Source organism: Triticum aestivum, chromosome 5A (genome assembly GCF_018294505.1).
Source record: "Triticum aestivum cultivar Chinese Spring chromosome 5A, IWGSC CS RefSeq v2.1, whole genome shotgun sequence".
Classification (NCBI taxonomy): Eukaryota; Viridiplantae; Streptophyta; class Magnoliopsida; order Poales; family Poaceae; genus Triticum; species Triticum aestivum.
In genome coordinates, this window is record NC_057806.1 from 609,052,794 (window position 1) to 609,062,411 (window position 9,618).

Consider the following 9,618-nt stretch of genomic DNA (forward strand, 5'->3'; position numbering starts at 1 on the left):
TCAATCCCCCACACAAACTGTACATATGGGCTCTGAAGAAACTCATCCCACTGCATCTGTCCATGAGGAAATTCCAGCCACTAGCGCTGAAGAAACTGCTGCTGCTGAACAACCAACGATGCAGACTTCCACTGAAGAGGAACCATAAATTCCTCAGCCTGAAGAACCTAAGATTGCGATTCCTGAGGTCATGATGCAACTCACTGACACTCCTCTGCCGAAGCCAAAGGATCCATTCTCACGCAAGCAAAAGTTCAAGGCTGATGATTTCTTCGGCGAGCACGTATTCTTCGAAGATTACAACCCATACAACTCTACTCGTATAAGGAAGAGGCGTTTCTGGACTGCTAGTCAAGCCAATTTCTATTCCTCAGTGTTGTTCAACAAAGAGAAAATCTTTTACCATGAGCATATTCCTCACATGGATATGGAATCTGTGCCATGCTTCGCACCAGTCCTTAGTGTTCTTCACGACGCTGGACTGTTAAACTTTTGCTCTGACATCTGCGATTGGAATGAAGAACTGATTCTTCAATTTTATGCAACACTGCACATCACAGGAGATTCTGAAGATGTGAATTCATGGGTGCTGGACTGGATGTCTGAAACACTCACTACACTGCACCAGCTTCTGAATTGTTTTGTGCCTTACCACTCAGTCCTCCCCTTGAAGAAGCTTGCTGCATCTACAGTGAACCTGAGCTCACACATCATTACATGCAGGTGCTGATGAAACCTTTGAAGCCAGGTCACGCACCAAGAACCAAATTCCTCGTGAAGGAATTGTTGTACGTGCCCAGAACTGTCTATCATATTCTAACGAGGACACTCATTCCTATCAAAGGCCATGACTCATCTGATGAGGAAATTGTTGGCATCATGTAGAATCTGGTATTCAACATCGTTCTTGGCATTCCTGTCAATTATCACGATTTCTTCATGAGGACTATGGCAAATGTTGCACTATCTCCATTTGAGCTGAAGCCTTATGCACCTTGGATTATGAGATTCCTCAGGACAAGGTCTTCACTCAACTACAAAGCTGATTTCCAGTATCACCTCAGCTACTTGCCCCCAATTGAAGTCCTCAAGCAGACATATTCCTCAGTTGATGGAAAGGGCAAGGCACCAGCTGTAATAGAAGAAGGCATTCGTCCATTGGATGGTCAGTTTCGCAAAGCTGCATCTTATTCCACCAATGATGACCCTGCCACACATGACTCTGCCAATGCATCCAAGTCCACTCCTCAAGCCACTGCTCCACGCGTGATGACTGACCGTGAACTTCTGCTTAGTCTTCACCAGAAGGTGGATCAAAATCACAAATGGGTTAAGCGTCAGTTTGGTTCACTTCTTCACAACATGACTGGCACACACAATGCAGTGAAGAAAAACCATTACTACCTCCATCAAGTCTTTGGTCGCACCTGGGCAATCCTGTCACATCTGTACGGTGAAGAAGATCTAAAGAACATTGGTCTCAATGAAGATTTTGACTGGTCTGCACCTCCACCGAAGAAATTCAAGAAGGTCAAGGTTCCTTCTCTGGTGGCCAGCTCATATTCTTCATCGCGCGACACTGATGAAAATGAAGACTTGGACGACACTGCGGCAGGCCCTACTACAACAAACAACCCCAGCAACACTGGCGCTCCTTCATCAACTTGATATTCTTCAGGGGCGTTAGTCCTCATATTCGATCTTTTTGGTCATTTGATGACAAAGGGGGAGAATTTTGAGTTAGTCTTCAAGCAGGTCTTTCTATATGGGCATTTTTTTTGTTAAGTTACAACTCTTGTTCTTCTGCGACTTTATTGGATCGAGTTGTAAACTTAAACCCGATGGTGCTCTGATACTCTTGATACGTTTTTCTGCATGCTTATTCCTCGTTAATATTATTGCACGCATGCTGAATTACATCAGTCACCATATTTCATCATGCATTTCAAATTCTTCACTGTTATATGTCAAATGCGTGTATGAATTACAAGATATAGGGGGAGATCTCCATGATTCAGCTCTTCAAGTGTGCATTGCTTCAAAAGCAAATTCCCCACTATGCACATCTTCAGGGGGAGTTCTTCTATATCTTGCAATCAAATTCCTCAATTTTAGTAGTTACACTTCATATGGTTATCCCCGTTGAAAACTTAACCTATATTGTCATCAATCACCAAAAAGGGGGAGATTGTAAGTGCATCTAGTGCCCCTTAGTGATTTTGGTGTATTGAAGACTTATAGGTTAAGGGACTAATGTGTTTACGAGTGTACACAGGTCTATAAGTCTATGAGGAGTTTGATATTTACAGAGAAAGTCGACCCCTAAAAATGAAGTTCTTTGTCTGAAGACTTTGGTATTCTGAAGACTTTCTAAAGACTTTGAAAGTGAAGAAAATGGTGTGACTATGAAGACTTGGTATTCATTCGAGGAACATGAAGCGTGAAGACTTTTGTTTTCGTAGTTTCATTTTCTCTTTCTTGAGTCATAGAAAACATCGTACTATTAAAGGGGGTCGTGGAAATACCAAGGAAAAATTTCCATGTGATGCTCAACTCAAAATCCTACACCTACCAATCCCTTTGAGTGAATCCATTGGAAATCTCATACAGTTCAGTCAATTTCTTCAGTGTCAGAGACGAAGCTCTTTTGGTCTCTGAGGAATTTGTTCTGACTTAGGAGTTAGGAATTCACCGGTGCGGATTACCTACACAATGAGGAACATGATAGCCCTGAGGATTTTGCTACTCAAAATTCCGACCGTTGCTGTGCTATGCGCCATCTGTCCCTAAATATCTATCCACCTAACGGTCATATCATTGAAGGGCATTTATGTCTTATCATGTCGGGCTGCTCCCTAGGCTATAAATAGCCGCCCCCTACAACCACTAGCTGGTTGGCTGCTCCGAGAGAAACTGACACTTGTCATTTGAGAGCAACCCATCCTCTGAGGACTTTGAGCGAAAATCATCAAGTGAGGAAAAACCAAAAACCCAAAACCCAAACACCTACAAACCCCAAGTGACTGAGCACCACTGAAGAGATTGATCCTGCGTGGATCCGACACTTGTTACCTTTAAAGAATGTGCTTCTTCCAGACGGTTAGGCGTCATGGTCTAGGGCATCCAAGAGGAATTGTGGATCGCCGAGTGACCGAGTTTGTGAAGGTTTGGAAGTCGCCTGAAGACTTACCACGAGTGATTGGACGAGGTCTGTGTGACCTTACTTCAAGGAGAATACGGTGAGGACTGGGTGTCCTGAGCTGCGTGTTCAGGACTGGGTGTCCGGGACTGTGTGTCCTTGAGTTTAAATACTCACCTGCTCCAACCAGACATACAACTGAGACAGCAGTTGGAACTGGTCTACCAAATCATTGTCATCACCAAGCTTACTGGTTCTATTTCCTCAACTCTTTCATTTCCTCATAACTGTGTTGTGTGCTTGTTCATATCTGTGTTTGAAGACTTTGACTGAAGACTTTCTCAATTTCCTCAGTTCAATTTCTTCAGTCTGTTTGTCTTCATCCAGTGTTATCCTTTGCTTACGCTTCTGTACTCTATGCCTGTCTTCATTTCATCATGATGAGTATGCTTGTATTCTGTTATGTTTACTTTTGAGTACTTATTCCGCTGCTAGTAGTTCTCTGCTAAGGAATTTCCTCGCCGGCAAATTCCTTAGTGAAGAATTTCATAAAAATCACCTATTCACCCCCCTCTAGTCGTTATAACGCACTTTCAGGTCCAGTTCGAGCAACGGCTCGAATCATTCAAACGAGGACACCGCATCGCGTTTGTAGGTGGCACGGGCGCGAGCTAGAACGGCGGGAAGTGACTGGGACGACGACATCCGACGGCGGTGACGGCCTAACAGCGACGGAAACGAGCCAACAAGGCACAAGGAGGAGCGAGAGGGGGTCGAGGAGGACCGTGAGCTCACCTAGGGGGCGCATGGGGTCCCGTTGGCAGCTTAGTAGCAGCAGACGTAAGTGGATTCGGCGGGGAACTCCGGTGATCAAAGCGAGAAGAAGCGGTCGATCCCGGCGCTGTGGTGATCTCCTGCTCGAGCTACTCCTCGGAGTCGACGAAGACGAAGCAGACGCAGCTCCAGGCGAGGGCCTGAACCGACGAGGTGGATGATGGCCACATGGACGGAGGAGGCCATGGAAACGATGGCATGGGTGTGTGTGGGAGAGAGCGAAGAGGCACGAGGGAGGAGAAAAGGGGGAAGGAAAGGGCGCGCTAGGGTTGGCAGGGGGTGCTTGGGGTCCTTATCTTCGCGGGGTACCGCCGGATGGCCGGTGTGTGGCTGGGGGCCGACCATGGCCGCGGGATAGCCAGCATGCCCTCCCCCTGTATCCTATAGCGTGAGGAGAGGGAGAGGAGGTGAGGTGGGCCGTTAGTGCTCTTCGGCCACTACGGCCCAGATGCACATTAGCTAGCTAGGCCCTTTACTGATTTTTTGTTTTACAATTTCTTCACTGTTTTGGATTTAAAAAAATAGCAGTTAAACTTTTCTGACAAAGAAATTTGGCACACAATTATTAGCCATAATGTTGGAGAGGCCCACAAAGTTTGAGGTTTAAGTGAAATAGTTTAGTATTTTTATAATTGAAAAAGTAATTAAATAATTGTTTTTACCACCGTTATAGTCACAAAAGGGCACTTAAATACTTTACAAAAATGTTGGGTCACCTCCATAATTGATTATGGAATATTTGCCACACTTTGAATAATTTAGATTGCATGTTTGAGAAATTTGAATTTTGGACTTTAAATTTGAATTTGAATTGTGATTTGGATCAAGTGAAGATTAGCAACAGTAATGTGATGACATGGCACCATTAATAGGGCATTATTGTAGCATGACACTAGGGGTGTTAAATTTGGTGTTTTGATGATCCCTACCTTATTGACCGCAACTTCTGTATTTATTATCGCCTTCGTCGCTGTCCCTCCAGTAGGTATTGATGGTATTCGTGAGCCTGTTTCTGGTTCTTTACTTTATGGAAACAATATTATCTCTAGTGCTATTATCCCTACTTCTGCGGCGATCGGATTGCACTTTTACCCAATTTGGGAAGCTGCATCTGTTGATGAGTGGTTATACAATGGTGGTCCTTATGAGCTAATTGTTCTACACTTCTTACTTGGTGTAGCTTGTTATATGGGTCGTGAGTGGGAACTTAGTTTTTGTCTGGGTATGCATCCTTGGATTGTTGTTGCATATTCAGCTCCTGTTGCAGCTGCTACTATTGTTTTCTTGATTTACCCTATTGGCCATGGAAGCTTTTCTGATGGTATGCCTTTAGGAATCTCTGGTACTTTCAACTTTATGATTGTATTCCAGGCAGAGTACAACATCATTATGCATCCTTCCACATGTTAGGTGTAGCTGGTTTATTCGGCAGTTCCCTATTCAGTGCTATGCATGGTTCCTTGGTAACCTCTAGTTTGATCAGGGAAACTGCTGAAAATGAATCTGCTAATGAGGGTTACAAATCTGGTCAAGAGGAAGAAACTTATAATATTATGGCTGCTCATGGTTATTTTGGCTGATTAATCTTCCAATATGCTAGTTTCAACAACTCTCATTCTTTACACTTCTTCTTGGCTGCTTGGCCTGTAGTAGCAATCTGGTTCACTACTTTAGGTATTAGTACTATGGATTTCAACCTAAATGGTTTCAATTTCAACCAATCTGTAGTTGATAGTCAAGGTCGCGTTATTAATACTTGGGCTGATATCATCAACCGTGCTAACCTTGGTATGGAAGTAATGCACGAACATAATGCTCACAACTTCCCTCTAGACTTAGCTGCTGTTGAAGTTCCATCTATTAATGAATAAGGTTTTTCTGCTAACATATAAGAATTTTTGAAGAAAGAAAAGACAGAAATACCCAATATCTTGTTCTAGCAAGATATTGGGTATTTCTGTCTTTATTTTGAATCTTTTTTTGTTCTTAATCTTTCTATTCAGAATTTAGTTAACGACGAGATTTAGTATCCTTTCTTGCATTTTCATAACTCGTGAAATGCCGAGTAGGCACGAATTCCCCCAATTTGCGACCTACCATAGGATTTGTTATGTAAATAGGCATATGTTCCTTTCCATTATGAATCGCGATTGTATGGCCAACCATTGTGGGTAGAATGCTAGATGCCCAGGACCACGTTACTATTGTTTCTTTCTCCTCCTTCATATTGACCTTTTCTATCTTTGCCAATAAATGATGAGCTACAAAAGGATTCGTTTTTTTTCGTGTCACATCTGATTACTCCTTTTTTCCTTTTTAAAGAGTGGCTTCTATGTACAATATCTTGATCGAAGTACGGAGGTTAGAATAAATAGAATAATGATCAATGGAAAAAAGAAAAAAAATCCTTTAGCTGGATATGGGGCGGATGTAGCCAAGTGGATCAAGGCAGTGGATTGTGAATCCACCATGCGCGGGTTCAATTCCCGTCGTTCGCCCATCGCATTATTGCAAATTCCAAAAATGCAATTTTCCATATTCCTAGTTACGTATTTACTTACGGCGACGAAGAATAAAACTATCGCTATATTTTTTTCCTTTTCCTAGTTCTTCTTCCAAGCGCAGGATAACCACAAGGGGTTGTGGGTTTTTTTCTACCAATGGGTGCTTTCCCTTCACCGCCCCCATGGGGGTGGTCCATAGGGTTCATAACTACCCCTCTTACTACGGGGCGTTTACCTAGCCAACACTTAGATCCGGCTCTACCCAAACTTTTTTGGTTCAGCCCAACATTACCCACTTGTCCGACTGTTGCTAAGCAGTTTTGGGATACTAAACGGACCTCCCCAGATGGTAATCTTAAAGTGGCCGATTTACCCTCTTTTGCAATGAGTTTCACTATAGCACTTGCTGCTCTAGCTAATTGCCCACCCCTTCCACATGTGATTTCTATGTTATGCATGGCCGTGCCTAAGGGCATATCGGTTGAAGTAGATTCTTCTTTTCTCTCAAAAAACCCCTTCCCAAACTATACAAGCTTCTTCCAAAGCATACGGCTTTCTAGATGTATATAACGATCTCTAGACAGATGGATCTTATATGAATCATATGATGAAGTACCACATGAGTGGATATATAGGAAAGGAATCCAAATCTGCCGAATCGCTCATGTTATGATCTTCTACATCCTAGGTCTCTGCATTCCGTCATTTGGCTTATGTTCTTCATGTAGCATTCAGATCGAATGACTCTATGAAATTACGTCGATACTTCCACATATTATGGGTAACGTAGGAGACATCCCTATTTTCCCCCGGGGGTCTTAATTACCACTGCTTAGCTTTCAATTTTCCTCTGACCATCAAATTAAATGTGAATAACATGTCCTCCTCTCTTTGAAACAAGGGGCGCTTCCGGTTCTGTGCGTGCTTCAAACAATTTTGTCTTCTCCATATTACCATATCTCTAGAGCCAATAATTTTCTATGAGGAACTACTGAACTCAATCACTTGCTGCCGTTACTCAACAGTTTTCTGTTGAGGTCTATCTCGTAGAGGTAGTCAAATTGGATCAGTGATCGATTTCTAGGTTTCATCGTAAACCTAATTGGTTACTTCCAATTACATAAATCAATAGTTCAAACCTCACTCAAAGGTAGGGCATTTCCCATTGATATAGGAACTTTTGTACCAGAAACAATAGTATCTCCAATTATAGCGCCTCTGGGATGTAAAATATATCTCTTCTCACCATCCCCATAGTGTATGAGACAAATGTATGCATTTCGATTAGGGTCGTATTCTATGGTTACGATTCTACCAGATATGTCTTTTTGATTCCGTTGAAAATCTATTTTACAGTATAGGCGCTTATGACCTCCCCCTCTATGCCTTACGGTAATGATTCCTCTGGAATTACGACCTTTACCACAACGGTGCCGTCCATGGATCAAATTATTTCGTGGATTGGATTTCACTTGCCTGTCTACGGTTCCCTTCCGTGTGCTCAAGATAGGTGTTTTGTATAAATGTTTCACCGTATTATTAAGTATTCTCCTTTAGTTTTGTCCTCTATCTAGAAGTGGAATAGAATAAACCGGTTGAAGGGTAATGATCATACGTCTGTAATGCATTGTATGGCCCAGAATAGGTCCTATTCTTCTACCTTTCCAGGTAGTCAATGGCTATTCAAAGCTACCACCTTAACACCAAAGAAGAGTTCGACCCAATGCTTTATTGCTGTCTTAGTGAATCCCGATTCGACAATTAAAGTATATTGATTCTTTCCCAATAAACGAAGACTTTTTTCTTTAAATACTGCATATTTGATTCCATCCATAAATCGACTTTCCCTCCTATGCTCTGAGTTCCAGTATCGATTAGAATTCGAGTTCTTATTGTTCTTATGTTATGGTATGAATATACAATACCAATTCGTTATGTATGGATGATGGATGAGATTCCATGGATAGAGAGCCAGTTCCAATAGACTTATGGAATGTTCCTGTTCGTGTGCATCCAGCAGGAATTGAACCCGCAAATTTACCAATTATGAGTTGGGCGCTTTAACCATTCAGCCATGGATGCTTAACAGGGATCATCGTACATCGTAAATAACCAATTTTCATATAGAAAGACATATCATAGAAAAGTTAAATCGAAAATATTCCGAGATGGCAAATATTCGGAGATGACTATGAAAACACCTCTCTGGATCCTCGAATTGAAAGAGAGATTGAGAGGGATCACGAATCCTAATTCTCGCTATTTGGAATGGATCCAATTCTATTGAGTCTGACTCGTAGTGATCATTTCTCTTTAGCAAAGAATGACCTTGGTTATCAAAGGATTGAACAACCGGGATCCATTTACTTATGATACCTAGTTGGCATTGATAACAATACCCGTGCGTTGCAACGGGAGAGAAAACATAACACACGCTCTTAACTCAACAACCATCACTCAAGACCACAATAGGTCCATCTTCTTTGTTTTTGCGAGGCATCATATTTGTGTTGCCGCTTATCCTCCTTCTCACCCGGGAATGTATCCTGTGCACCCGCACTTGTGGTGCTACCGGTGCACCGGATGCCATAGAATGTTTTAAAAAATGTGAAAAAAATCTAGCATGTTAAGACAGCATCAATGTATGATGTCACAAAAATTCGTAGAAAAATTTGAAATATTTTTTGAGCTACAAAAATAACAAATTTGACATCAGTGTGATAATGGGCCAAACCTAAAGCCCAAGTTATGTTATGTACTATTTAGTGTTGAATTTGTCATTTTTGTTTTTCAAGTTATATTTTGAATTTTAACTTGATTTTTTGTGACAACCTACAATGATGTTGTATGAGTGTGCTAAATTTATTTCAGATTTCTTTGAATATTTTAAAAGCATAATGTGAGTTCGGTGCACCGGTAGCACCACAAGCTCCGGTGCATCAGATATTTTCCCCTTCTCACCATTGCCGGTGATGGCCTCGGTGTTCACACAAAACAACAAAAAATGTGTGTTGAATATGGTTAATCCTAAGGCGTCTCTCTCTCCCTTCTCTCACTCTCGCGATGAGAAATCTGTTGTTTTCCCCTGCAACATTTTTCAGAGGTATGCATGTGTAGTTATCTATGTTTTCTTTTCCGTAT

The 9,618-nt window shown here is 42.0% G+C and overlaps 1 pseudogene; it reads left to right on the forward strand.

The window, feature by feature from the left end:
- Window positions 1-4,883: 4,883 nt before the first annotated feature.
- Window positions 4,884-5,873, forward strand: LOC123105288 (photosystem II protein D1-like; annotated as a pseudogene).
- Window positions 5,874-9,618: the final 3,745 nt, after the last annotated feature.